Below are 14,866 nucleotides of genomic sequence, written 5' to 3'. Positions count from 1 at the left end.
CTCATGCCTAATACCTTATTCTGAGCAAAATCAAGGAGTATTTCATCTAGTACATGAGAAGATAAAAGAAGACTATTAGCTATAGATTTGCTTGCTTGGATGTGACTATCTTTATTTGATGCCTTGATCTTCATGATGTCTGATATTGCTAATTGCTTGCTGATTATTGCTTGATTCAAAGTCCAAAGGGAAATTGGGTTTTCTATATGACATTGGATTGCATCCCATTAGTCAGATCTTTTCAACCCTTAACTTTTCATTTTATGCTTAGGATTAGTCTCTTCATCTCCTCCCACTTCTTAAATTTCAAAATCTCTCCCCCTTTTCAAAAACCTTCTTTGCTTGTGATTTCAAAACATAGACCTTATTTCAAATTAGAAACTTTGGCCTTATGCCATTGCATTTTTAAACTCTTTTCTTAATCAAATTTGTAAATGAACTTAACAATATTGACTTAAAATTTCAAAAGACAAAAAAAACTAACACTCATTCAAACTCTTGGGCCCTTTGTGCCTCTTTTTAATTTAAATTTTGATTAAAAGCAATCCACTTACTTTGAAATTGTTACCACGAACTACGAGGTTTTGATCCCACATTTTTATGTTGGTATGTAGGCACAAGTCTGAAGGTCTTGTCAAACAAAAAAATATAATCAATAAATTCTTTTCTCATCCCCACAATCTATTTTTTTCAAACATATTTTATACCAAAAACACATACACACATAAAAAAGGGGTTCCTAGGAGTACTTAGGACACTTTGGATGCTATCACCTTCCCTCTATGTAACCAACCCCCTTACCTGTAATCTCTGGAATTTTATTAGTTTATATTTGAAAACTTCTTATCTTTGGGTTTTGTTCGTAATTTTCCCTTTTCCTTTGGAAACAATAAAAGCACAGTGGTGACTCTGGTTTTATTGATGTTAAGCTTATCCATAGTTTGATGGTCATGAATTTATCGCTACAGAAATTAAGTGGCGACTCTGCTGGGGAGTAGTCCTCAGTGGGTTTAGCCTACTTTTTTATGTGTATATATTTGTATATTTGATGTTTGTATACTTGTTTGTGTGATATAATCTGTCTGTTGTGCTTGGTGATCTCTGAGAGGTGAGATAAGTTCTAACCCAAACTTGAGTGCAATTAAGATAGAAGGATGGTATAGTCATGTTTAACTTGTATGGAGTAGTCCTTAACAAGTTGGCTTGGGACCCATATGCTCAGTGGGGACCCTTTTGGAGTTACTAATGTCACGCAAGTTATTTGTGGTTAGGAATTACTTTCTTTGATTTGGGGTTCGAGAAGCTGAGAACCGTAGAACGTTTAACCCATCTTGGCCTATTTAGGACGTAATGCGAAGTATGTTCAAGTGTAGACTTGATAACAGTTGTTACGCGATACTACACTTAGACGAGTTTCTCTTGAGAATATTATGGGTTGATGAGTCAGTCATCGTAACCTATAATATCCGATAGATGGAATTAAGACTCTGGTAACTTTTTAGAACATGATATATAGGTTTTTATCCTTAGTACACTCCTTTGGGATGGTTCTTAACCTGACTCAATGCTCGTGACTCACAACAAACCCTTTGATTCTTGGTTGATCCGATCAAGTCTTATCAATATCAATGGAACTTGGGTGTTGATAAGGTGAAAACCATAATCCACCAAAATGGATGATTGATCTTGATGATGACTTGATCCATCCCTTGACTTTTGTTTCGATTCGCCTTGTGTGTGATCCCTTATTTATGATTGTTGCATTCATGCATTCATGCACATCATATCATTCATCACACGAAAATAATTTCAAGGAACTAAGGTCTTGTTTGCAAATATTTTAAGACCATGGATTATGGACGAAGGAACACTAAGAAGTACAGTTTCAGATGTCCTGATTTGAAAGAGTTAAGGAAGCTATCATCTTTTATACTAGATCCCTTGGACTTCAAGCAACGTCATGGGAAGTTTTTGTCTGTATTATCTGCTAACGTGGTTAAAGGACTCTTGAGTGTGTTGGTTCATTTCTATGACCCTCTCTACCGTTGCTTCACTTTTCTCGATTACCAGCTTATACATACATTAGAGGAGTATGCCCATCTCATGGGAATACCTGTTTCTAACAAGGTGACTTTTAGTGGATTGGAGGAGATTCCCAGATCTCATATCATAGCTGAAGCTCTTCATCTGAAGAAGTATGAGATTGAGGCTCATTGAGTGAAAAAACGAGGAATGTTTGGGTTGACTTCTGAGTTCCTCATTGGTAAAGTTACTATCTTTGCTTAAGCCGGTAGTGTGGATGCTTTTGAAGCCATCTTTGTGTTGCTCATCTACGGTTTGGCTTTGTTCACTAATATTGATGGTTTTGTTGATGTTAACGCCATTAGAATCTTCTTGATTGGGAACCCTGTGCCTACTCTGTTCGGTGATATGTACTCCTCTTTGAATTTGAGGAATTCCAAAGGTGGTGGGACCATTGTGTGTTGTGTTCCTCTTCTATACAAGTGGTTTATTTCGCACTTGCCTCAGACGTCTGCTTTCTTGGAGAACAAACAATGTCTACGGTGGTCTCAGAGACTTATGTATCTCACTGATGATGATATTGTTTAGTATGATTCTGCATTGAGTGGTGTGGATATTATTGATAGTTGTGGTGAATTCTCTAATGTGCCTCTCATTGGTACACAAGAAGGAATCAACTACAACCCTGCTTTGGCTCATCGCAAACTTGGCTTCCCCTTGAGAGACAAACCTAATAACACTCAGTTAGAAGGTCTTTTCTATCAAGAGGGTAAAGATCCCCAACATTTGAAGCAGAAGATGATACACGCTTGGCATAATGTGCATAGGAAAGGAAGATCTGAGCTTGGTCTACGCAACTCTGTAGCTTTGGAAGCTTACACTACTTGGGTGAAGAAGAGAGCTTTGGAGTTGAATATGCCGTATGCTTATGAAAGACCTATGTCTTTGGTTGTGGATGAGCCATAAACTCTCCTTAACCAAGATGTAGAGGAGTTGGAAGACATGCTCACCAAGATGAAGCGAGAGAGAGAGATATGTGGGAAGAACAGTTCCATGCTTTGAGCAGAAAGCATGATGAGTTGAAACTTGAGTCAAAGGATAAAGATGCGCTTATTGAACTTCTTGAAGATCGAGCAATGAAGAGACAGAGAGAACCAAAGGGTCCATCTTCCTCTAGTATGCCTCAGCCTTCCGGTGCTTGGAAGAAGATTGTTGATCAACTTGTCCTTGAGAAGGTTCAGATGAAGATATCTTTTGAGACCGAGATTCGAAGCATCCGAAGGAAGTACGCGCCTGCAACCGGATCATCTGACACTGTTTCTAAGGGATCCTTAGGATGATTAGTTTCCTTTTCTCTTGTATTTATACTTTGGTTTCTGAAGTTGTACTCAGTGTAATCCTTCCAAATTTTATGAATAAAAGAGTTTTTTATGGTTAATCAAATTGCTATTATTGTTATTATATGTTTGCAAATAAAATAACATGTTCCTTGAAATTAAGTAAACAAAAACATTGCATTTCATGCATCATTTGCATAACAGGTTTCTTCTGCCAGATGTCTTATTGGTTATTCTTCTGTGCTTCAGCCAAGCTGACTCACCGATACAACACTCGCACTAATCAACCCAGAATCATGGAACATTTGGAACAAGAGAATAGAGAGCTAAAGGACGAGATTGCACGGTTGACCTCCATGATGGAGTCCGTTCTTGTTGCGCAGAATTAATCTTCACCAAATCCCGCAACTTCTCCCTAGAGGATTGTCATTTCTGAGGTTGCTACCTCAACTGTGCCCGTTGCTTCCAGCCAATCCGGTCAGTCTTTGCCTGCTGGATTCCCATGGGGAATGCCACCAAACTTTATGCCTGAAGGGTTTGCACCTACCTTTTCTTCTATGCCATCATCTAGCATGGTCATGTCTGTGCCACCTCCAGTTGTTCATACCTTGCCCCGTGTTGAGGATACCATCTACCATTCTGAGCCATCTGAGGGCCCAGATGTTTACGAGAAGATGGATGAAATGAAAGATCAATTCCTTGAGCTAAAAAGAGAGTTGAAGACTCTGAGAGGAAAATACCTGTTTGGGAAGAGTGTTGCTGAGCTCTGCCTGGTATGGAATGTGAAAATCCCAATGAAGTTCAAAGTCTCTGACTTTGAAAAGTATAAGGGAAATACTTGTCCACTTAGCCACCTTGTCATGTACGCCAGAAAGATGTCAACTCAAACTGATAATGATCAGTTGTTGATTCACTACTTTTAAGACAATTTGGTTGGTGCTGCTCTGAGACGGTATATAGGGCTAGACAGTGCAAGTGTTTATACTTTCAACGATCTAGGTGAAGCTTTTGTTAAATAGTACAAGTATAATATGGATATGGCGCCTGATATAGACCAATTGAGGTCTATGTCTCAGAAGGATAAAGAGACATTTAAGGAGTATGCTCAGAGGTGGAGGGAACTTGCTACTCAGATAATCCTCCATTAGAAGAAAAAGAGATGACGAATGTATGATCTCCAGTGCCCCTAGTGACTTTACTGAAATGGTAAACATGGGGATGAGGTTAGAAGAGGGAGTCCGTGAAGGACGTCTATCTAAAGAAGAAGTGTCGTCTATCAAGAGGTATGGAAGTGGTTTCTCCAAGAGGAAAGAAGGGGAAACCAATTCAGTATCTGTAGGGAGGCAGAGGAGGCCTCATGTCAGAAGAAGTTCTCAACCGCATCAGCATCAACATCAAGTTTCATCAATGATTCCTATATTTTCCAACAATTCCAATAGTCAATCTGTTCCAATTCAGCAACAACAACGTCAACAACAACCGCAACAAAGTACCAACAACAACAACAACAATAATCAACAACAAAGCTTTGAGAGGAAGAAGGTCTCTTTCGACCCTATTCCTATGACATATGCAGAATTGTATCCATCTTTAGTTCTCAAGAACCTACTCCAACCTAGAAATCCACCTCAAATTCTTGAACCACTTCCATGGTAGTTCAAACCTGAACTTCGCTGTGCCTTTCACCAAGGAGCCCTTGGCCATGACATTGAGAACTACTACCCGTTGAAGTATGAGGTACAAAAGCTTGTGAAAAGTGGGATGGTGTCCTTTGAGGACTGTGCATCTAATGTGAAAGCTAATCCATTGCCTGCTCATGGTAATGCTACTGTCAATATGGTGGATGGTTGTTCAGGAAACTTCTGAGTGTTTGATCTACGACGTATCCGTAGGCCATTGGTGGAAATGCATAGGACCTTGTGTATAATCAGTGACCGTGAGCACGACCATGATGGTTGTGTAATCTGCAGCGTGAACCCTCGTGGGTGTATGATCATCAAGAGGGATATCTAGAAGTTGATAGATGAGAATGTAATCCAGATTCAATAGTCGAGGGATATAGATGATGTGAATGTGATCATGCCTGTGTTCAAGACCCCTGAGCGGGTAGTAATTCAGTTTGATAGCAGCAGCAACAACATTAATAGATCGGTATCGCCGTTGGTTATACGGTTAGTAGGCCCCATTGATTATGCATCCGATAAAGCCGTTCCTTATCAGTATAATGCTATGATGGTGGAAAATGGTCGAGAGATTTCGTTACCCGTAGCAGATTCTGTGGTGAATATAGCTGATATTGCAAAGGTGACCCGTAACTGTCGGGTCTTCGGTCCAGTCTTTCCGAAGGAGGTAAAGAATGTTTCAGCCAGTAAGAAGGTGGATGTTCTTGTGATGAATCCAGTTAGTGCTCCCGTGTGTCAGTCTGGTGAATCCAGCAAACTGAAGCCTAATGATGATGATGAAGTTTTACGATTGATTAAGAAGAGCGAGTTTAATATGGTGGAGCAACTGCTCCAAACCCCGTCAAAGATTTCAATGCTGTCTCTGTTAATGAACTCTGAAGCATACAGAGAAGTATTGCAGAAGGTACTAGAGCAAGCCTACGTTGAGCACGATGTTACCGTGGATCAGTTTGACCACATTGTTTCTAACATCACTACTTGCAATAATCTGAGCTTTTGTGATGAAGAGCTTCCTGAGGAAGGCAGAAATCACAACCTAGCACTCCATATTTCAATTAATTGCAAGGAGGATGCACTATCCAATGTGTTGGTTGATGAAGCTAGCAGAAATATACCCGAATGTATCGCATGCTAGAACATATAACAGAGTTGCCATCGAACTTTATTTATCCCAAAAGGGAAGGGAAAACATCGATAAAACCCGAGGAAAAGAGATATACTGGGTAAGGAAGTCGATTATGCAAGGGGAAGGTATTAGCACCCCTAACATCCATGGTACTCCATGGGAACCGTTTGATTGTTCTCGCTCGAATAGGTGTTATATCTAAGATTACTCGCAAAAGAAGGGGAAAAGGAAAAGAAATAGATAAAGTGCTCAGGGAGGATTGGGGCCCTCATGCCTACGTATTCTCATTGCGCAATGAGAAAGTCAGAGAAATCGTAGTTCAAGGAACTAGAGGCGAGAGATGAAAAGAAGTGTGATCAAGGTATGGTCTGAACTAAAGAATAGTGTTTGAACTCCAACAAGGGTGAAAAGGTGAACCCAAGATTAAGGTGGCTATTACTAATACGTGGACTAGCAGGCCGCCAATATAAGGTAAAGCCAAAAATGAAGGAATTAAGTGTTTGAGGTTGTAGCCCAAACATCTCTTGGTTCACAAGGTGATGCAAGAAGGAGCACAAAGAGGTAGTGTATTTGACTCAAATATAACTGGTATATCACGTGGAGTGAAGCAAGGCAGAATACATATGTATCATGGAGATGAACGGGATGAAGTGACCAAAGTCATAGAATTGGATATTTGATGATAAGTGACTGAAGAAGTATTATTTGAAATTGAAAGGTGGAAGTGCATTGGAATCCATAAAAGAAATGAGATTTCTACCATAGAGGGAAACATCTTTAACCGATACGTGGACTAGTAGGACCGCCATTATCAGGTGATTAGCCAAAAAAGAAGGAATTAAGTGTTTGAGGGTGTAGCCCAAACAACTCTAGGTAGAAAGGCGAACTACATTAGGTGTCCTAAAAGGATGTATATGAAATTCCAAGGAAAGTGTGTTTCTTTGTCAAAGGAATAATATGTCACTGGATGAACGATTTATGATCAAAGGTAGATAATGGATAGTGGAAGATATGAATGATGCCCTAAGGCGAAAGAGAAATAATTATAAGTATGCTCGCCAAGGATCTCCATCCTCGTGCCTACGTATTCTCATTCTGCAATGAGAAATTCAGAGCAATCGTAGTTCGAAACCACGAGAATAGAGAGAGAGAGAGAGAGACGTTTGTCTAAGCAACGGAGGCTCACAAGATAAACACCTCTTCAAGGAAAGATTGTAGTACAAAGAATAGTATCCCTTGCTGGGGAAACAAACTGTTTGAGATCAAATAAGAATAGTATCTTGGATCCAAGAAGGAGATAAACTCTAAATCGAAGAGCAAGGTAGGGATTTACCAATACGTGGACCAGCAGGCCGCCACTATAAGGTAAAGCCAAATAGGAAGACTGAATTAAGTGTTTAGGGTTGTAGCTCAAACAAATCTTGATTGATGACGTGGACTGTCATTAAGACGTCCTAAAAGGATAGACAAGGAGTCCAAGAGGAAATATGATCGATCTCAAAAAGATGGTATGATTGAATGAATGAAGAATGATTCATTGGATAGAGAAGGTAGGTTGATAAATAAGATAGGAATAAATAAGATAGCTCGCAAAGAATCTGAATTCTCTTGCCTACGTATCCTTATAGTGAAATAAGGAAATCAGAGCTTTCGTAGTTCAGCCCACTAGGGCTAAAAACAAGATGATTGGAGGCAAAAGAATGATTGATTAAAAGTGAATAGAACGGAGAGATGAATTAAGAGACTTAACAGTCGAATGATAAGAATCACATGAGAGTCTATGAATAAGGGCATGCGCCCTGTAAGACCCTAATTTTGACCCTAAGATCCCTCATGGCATCATAACATTGCATTTGCATAGCCTCAAGGATCATAAGCATCTTGGTTCCCTTTTGCCTTTGGGTGGGATCCCTTGTGAGTGGTTTGAAATCACCAAGCATGCTTGAATTGAATATTATTGCTTTTCTCATTTTATTTACTAACCAAAAGCACAAAAATATGTCACTAACATTTCTTGTTTGTAGCTTGAGCAATCACAAGATCCAAAGCTTTTAGGAGATCCTTTGTGCATTGATATGATCAATAGAAGATGAAAGCAAGCATGGTAATGGTTCCCAAAGCTCTCATACATAAAATATGCCTCCCAAGAATCTCAATTCATCATTTTGATCAAAGCGAGTCAAGGGGTTTGAGGTTTGTTTCCCAAGGAAACCCTAATTCATCTGCTCATCAACAATGCCTTGCCCATGAAGCAACCTCAGCCCATGGTCAGATACAATCAAGGGAAGTTATTTAATTCATCATTTCATGCATATTTGAACTCATTTGAGTGTCCTCAATCATCAATTCATCAAGATATGAGTTGTGGACTTGAGAAGTTGATCAGTCAATTCATCTAACTATTTTGAAATGCACTGAGACCTAACTTTTTATGTATTGGTCAAATGGAGATAACCCCAAGAGAAAAAATGTTCTTAAGGACAATATGAACAAATTTCATGTTCATCAAAATTTTATTTGATGCTTGGAAGGTCATCATCCATTCCAAGACATTATAGGTCATTTTGACTGAAACCCTAATTTTGGGTCAACTTCCCAAGAACATAACTCATTCATTTTTCATGATTTTGAGGTGAGACTTAATGAATTGGAAATATTATTGTGTCTACTTCAAATGTTATGTTGTGTAAAATTGCAAAATCTCAAAATAAATACATGTGATAATGCAAAACATTATAGGTCACTTTGGACCAAATGCATTGAAATGTGAAAAAGTCCAACTTCAAGTGCCCATAACTTCTTCATTAAAAATCCAAATGATGCGAAATTTAAGTCCAAATTGATTATCTTGAAAATATATACAATTTTCATGTTGAATATTTTATCATTTGGAGCTTGCATCACTGAAACAGAAGGGCTTGAACATTGGCCAAATTTGGAAACTTCACAAATGCATGTTTTGCACCTTACACTTCAAGCTCAAATTTCATTAATTTCCAAGGCCCAATTGGAGTTTTGATCAACATAGCATTTGTTCCTTATGCAACAAGCTTTCTAACCATTACTCATAAGGTTGCATTTGGAGTTTGGAAGCATCATTTTCAAAGGCATGAAGAATTAAGTGCATTTTGTGAAATTCATTTCAAACACATTGCATGAGCTGTTAACATCTAATCTGCACGTCCATTTCTCATTTGGTGATGTATAGCAATCCATTCCAATCAGAATTGGGCCCTTCATGCGCCTGTACAAGCCCATGCATGGAGGCCCTCTTCTCCCATGCACACTTTGTTCATTGCATTTCAGATGGTTTTGGCTATAAATACAAGTGCTATGCTCTTCAATTCTTCAACCTAATGGCGCCTAAATCCCCACTGAATTGAATCCCCACTCATACCAAAGGAACAAACTTCATTTTTCTCTAAAAATTTCAGATCTGAAAATTCAATTGCATTGATTGATTTTTAAGATCTAAAGTTCTTAGACCTTCTTCATTTGATCCATTGAAGCTTCTGTTTGCAAAAGGAACCAAAGAGAGTGACTCAATTCTTCACAATCCAAAGGTTTTGATGAACTGATTTTTGCTTTGAATCTCATCATACATTGCTCCATTTGCCTTGATCTTGTGTTGTCTGAAGTCCTTTGTATAGAGGCATCATTATTGTGTTCTTAATTGTTGAAATCGAGCAAGTTCAGTTGAACACCACCAAAGTTCCATCTCTGATTTCTCTCTTAATAGGAATCTAGAGTGGAATTGAGTGGCATAGGAGTGATGTACATCACTTCACCTTTCGAATGGTGCTTGGATCGTGCATTTTAGTTAACATTTTTTGATCTGCATTTTTTGATCTTCATCGGAGCTTGCCGGAGAAGACGGTGGCGCTGGCCACCGTCTGGTCTCCAGACCAGATCTGGAAAGTCCCTTTCCATTTCCAGATCTAATCTCAGCAGTCAAACCTTATGACTTTTTTATGTACCGCGTGTGGTTGCATTGACCTTGTAACACATTGGACGCGCACTTATGGATGCTTGGATCTGCCAGCTCAATTAATGAACTCATATCCAAGGGCTCTCGCTTTTCCATTTATTTTAATTCTGATTTTAATTTCTATTTCATTTTTTAATTCCATTTCATTTTCTAAAATTCATATCTCTTTTATTATTGGTCCAAAAATTATGGGACCAATTGCATTATTTCTCTTTTATTTTCTAGTTTCTAAAAATGATTTTTAATATTTTTTATTTTGTCATTTGCTATTTTTTAATAATTTTCTCTTTTCTGGTTATTTTTAATTCATTTTAAATAGTTTTTGAGATCCAAAAAATACAAAAATATTTTCTCAACCTCTTTGAATGATGATAGATCTATGAAAAGTATTCTCATCAATTTATTAATTGATTTGAGATTTATTTGAGATTTTAGTTCAATTAGGTTATTTTTATTCATTTTTAATTGATTAAAAATAATTTCTGACTTTTAAAAATGCTGAAATATTTTGTCAAACTTTGTTTGACCTTGTTGAACTTGGGATAATTCACTTGGACTTTTCAAAGTTGATTTGAAGTGAGTTTGAAGTTTGACCTTTCTTTAATATTTTAATTCAAGTTTTATTTTAAATATTAAAAATGCCAAAAATATTTTGTTTATTTCTTGACTTCCAATCTTCATTTTGCTTCTGTTTTCTATTGTTTGACCTTGATCTTCCCTATCTTTGGTCAACATTTGTTGATTGGTACATTCCATTTCATTTAATGCACTTTAATTCTTCATTTCTATTCTTCATCTTCTTCCTCTTCTTCTTCTTTTCTTTTTTGATCAATGAGTTAAAGGTTGATGATTAGCATTGATTAGGGAGGTTTAATCTTCCTTGATTCAAATCTAATTCATCTTGATCAAATGATCAAGTGAATGGCTTTGCATTAAGGATAGATTGCTTTCTAAATCATGCAAAGGAGTTAAACCAATACAAGATCATTTCTCATCTTCTTTTTGGCATGGCAAGTTGTTGGAGTTTGATTCACTAATCAAGACCTCTAACTTGTGTTGTTGCCTACATTATTATTGACCGGCCTCAGATAGTTGTGACTTCTACATAAGTCCAATTACGATTGCTTAACATAACGCTAAATTCGCCTTATGGCACACTAACTACTAACACTAACCATTGACCATTAACATTTAATTCTTGCTCTTTACATTTATGCAATTTACTATTCTTATACATATTATTCATTTGCTTTTCCCCTTTGCTCATTTGAGCACATGTTTATGTTAATGCAATTTGCCTTTTGCTCACTTGAGCACATAATTGTGTATATATTATTGTGTTTGTGTTTTGTTTTGATTGTTGGGGACCAAATGCAAAGAAATGGACAAATGGACTTAGTTTCTAGGACTTTATGTAAGATCCTAATTTTGTCCCTAAGTTCCCTCATGGCATCATAACATTGCATTTTGCATAGCCTCAAGGATCATAAGCATCTTGGTTCCCATTGCCTTTGGGTGGGACTCCTTGTGAGTGGTTTGAGATCACCAAGCATGTTTGAATTGTATATCATTGCTTTTCTCATTTTGTTTACTAACCAAAAGCACAAAAGTATGTCACTAACATCTTGTAATTGTAGCTTGAGCAATCACCAAGTTAAAAGCTTCAAGAAGATCATTGGTACAAAGACATGGTCAAGGAGAGATGAAAGCAAGCATGGTAATGGTTCCCAAAGCTCTCATCCATCAAATATGCCTACCTAGTACCTCAATGCATCATTTTGATCAAGCAAGTCAAAGGGTTTGAGGTCTTGCTCTTCAGAGAAACCCTAATTCATTTGTGTAACACAATGCCTTGCTCATGAAGCAACCTCAGCCCATGGTCAAATATAATCAAGGGAAGTTCTTTAACTCTTCATTTCATGCATATTAGAACTTATTTGAGTGTCCTTAATCATCAATTCATCAAGATATGAGGCATGGACTTGAGAAGTTGATCAGTCAATTCATATGACTATTTTGAAATGCACTGAGACCTAACTTTTTATGTGTTGGTCAAATGGAGATGGTTACAAAAGAAAAAATGTTCTTAAGGATAATATGAACAAATTTAATGTTCATCAAAAATTTATTTGAAGCTTGGAAGGCCATCTGCCATTCCAATACATTATAGGTCATTTTGACTGAAACCCTAATTTTAGGTCAACTTCCCAAGGACATAACTCATTCATTTTTCATAATTTTGAGGTGGGATCAAATGAATTAGAAAGCTTAAGATGTCTACTTTAAATGTTATGTTGAACAAAATTTCAAAATCTCAAAGGAAATACATGTGATAATGCAAGACATTATAGGTCCTTTTTGACGAAAGGCATTAAAAGTCAAAAACGTCCAAATTCAAGTGCCCATAACTCTTTCATCAAAAATCCAAATGATGCAAAATTTAAGTCAATTTTGAGTGGCTTGAAAATATCTACAACTTTGATGTTGGAGGGTTTTTCATATGAGGCTTTCATCACCAAAACAGAAGGGCTTAAAAGTTGGCAAATTTTAGAAACCTTGCCTTGACATGTCATGCACCTTGCACTTTAAACTCAAATTTCATAAATTTCCACACTCCAAATGAGTTTTTGTCCAACATAACATTTGTTCCTCATACAAAAACCTTTCCAACCATTACCTATATGCCTATGCTTGGATTTTCTAAATGGTACTTTCGAAGAGATGAATTTTTAGGTACAAAGAAGGAATTCAATTGAAATTTTGGTGCATAAGCAATTGCCTTGCAATTCACACGTCCAATTCCATCTGGCTGGGGTTCAGAACTCATTTGGCATTGTTTTTGGGCCTTATGCATGATCATGCAAGCCCATGCAATGAAGCTTCACATGCCATGCACACGGATCATTTCACACTTTCCTTGCCAATTCCTCTATAAATAGAGACCTCATTCCCTCCATTTCACACGCCTAATTCAACCTGAAATGCTGCAGAATTCTTTCCCTAGCCATCACTAAAGAAGCAAGCTCACTTTTCTCATTTTTTTTCAAATCTGAAATTCAACTTCATCTGGTTGAATTCTCAGATCTAGTGCTTCTAAACCTTCATCATTTACCTCATAGAACTTTTGTTTAAGCAAAGCAAGCAAGGCATAGTGATCAAATTACCAGAACTCAAGCTTACATTCCAACTGGTATTTTCTTCGATTCTCCTAATCCATTGACCTTTTGGCTTAGATTTTGTGTTGGCTGAAGTCCTCTCAATAGAGGCATCATGTTTGTGCATTCAATTTTTGAAATCCATTAAGTTCATGATGAACACCAGATTTTTCCATCTCTGATTTCTCACACTATGGAGATCTAGAGGGAAAATGGATGGTACAGGGATGATGTACATCATCCCAGCTTTCTAAAGGTGTATAGATCGCATGATTTGGTTAAGCTTTTAGTTTATGCATTTTTGGCCGGAAAATCCAAGCTCACCGGAGAAGACGATGGCTCCGGTGGCTTCATCATCTCCAGTTTGAATATGGACCGTGTGATGGTGTTTCCAGATTCGATCCTGTGCGTCCAATGTTATGACCTTTTTAAATACTTCCAGCGCTTCAGTTAACCAGGGTACACGGTAGGCGCGCATCTTTGGAGCGTGTGATCTGCCAGCTCAATTAATGAGTTCAGATCTAACGCTCCACGTTTTTTTTGCATTTTTTATTTTCTGGTTTTAATTTCTTTAATTCCAATTATTTTCAAAATTTTATATCTCTCTCATTTTAAATCCAAAAATTATGGGACCAATTGCATTATTTCCCAAATAAATTCTAGTTTCTATTTCTGATTTTTAATATTTTTTATTTTGTCATTTGATATTTTTTGTGAATTTTCTCTTTTCTGGTTATTTTTAATTTATTTTAAATAGTTTTTGATATTCAAAAAATACAAAAATATTTCCCTAACATATTTGAATGATGATGGATCTATGAAAAATACTCTCATCAATTTTTGAATTGATTTGAGATTTATTTGAGATTTTAGTTCAATTAGGTTATTTTTATTCATTTTTTAATTGATTAAAAATAGTTTCTGACTTTAAAAAATGCTGAAATTTTTTGTCAAACTTTGTTTGACCTTGTTGAACTTAGGATAAATTACTTGGACCTTTCAAGGTTGATTTGAAGTAATTTTGAAGTTTGACCTTTTCTTTTATTTTAATTCAAGTTTATTTTAAATATTAAAAAATGCCAAAAATAGTTTATTCATTTCTTGACTCCCAATCTTCATCTCACTTTTGTTTTTGATTGTTTGACCTTGATTTTCAATGTTATTGGTCAACATATGAGGATTGGTACATTGTATTTCATTTAATGTACTTTAATTTTGCCATTTCCATTTCTCTTATCCATCTTCTCCTTCTTCTTCTTCTACTTCTTTTCTTTTTGATCAATGAGTTGAAGGTTGATAAGTTAGCATTGATTAGGAGATTTAACCTTCCTTGATTCAAATCTAATTCATCTTGATCAATTGATCAAGTGAATGGCTTTGCATTAAGGATATGTTGTCTTCTAAATCATGCAAAAGGCTTAAACCAATACAAGATCATTTCTCATTTTCTTTTTTTGGCATGGCAAGTTGTTGGGACTTGGTCCACTAATCAAGACTCCTAACTTGTGTTTGTTGCCTACATTATTATTGACCGGCCTCAGATAGTTGTGACTTCT

The sequence above is a fragment of the Lathyrus oleraceus genome, chromosome 7, assembly GCF_024323335.1.
Source record: "Lathyrus oleraceus cultivar Zhongwan6 chromosome 7, CAAS_Psat_ZW6_1.0, whole genome shotgun sequence".
NCBI classification, from domain to species: domain Eukaryota; kingdom Viridiplantae; phylum Streptophyta; class Magnoliopsida; order Fabales; family Fabaceae; genus Lathyrus; species Lathyrus oleraceus.
Note: the sequence above shows the minus strand (reverse complement) of the source record.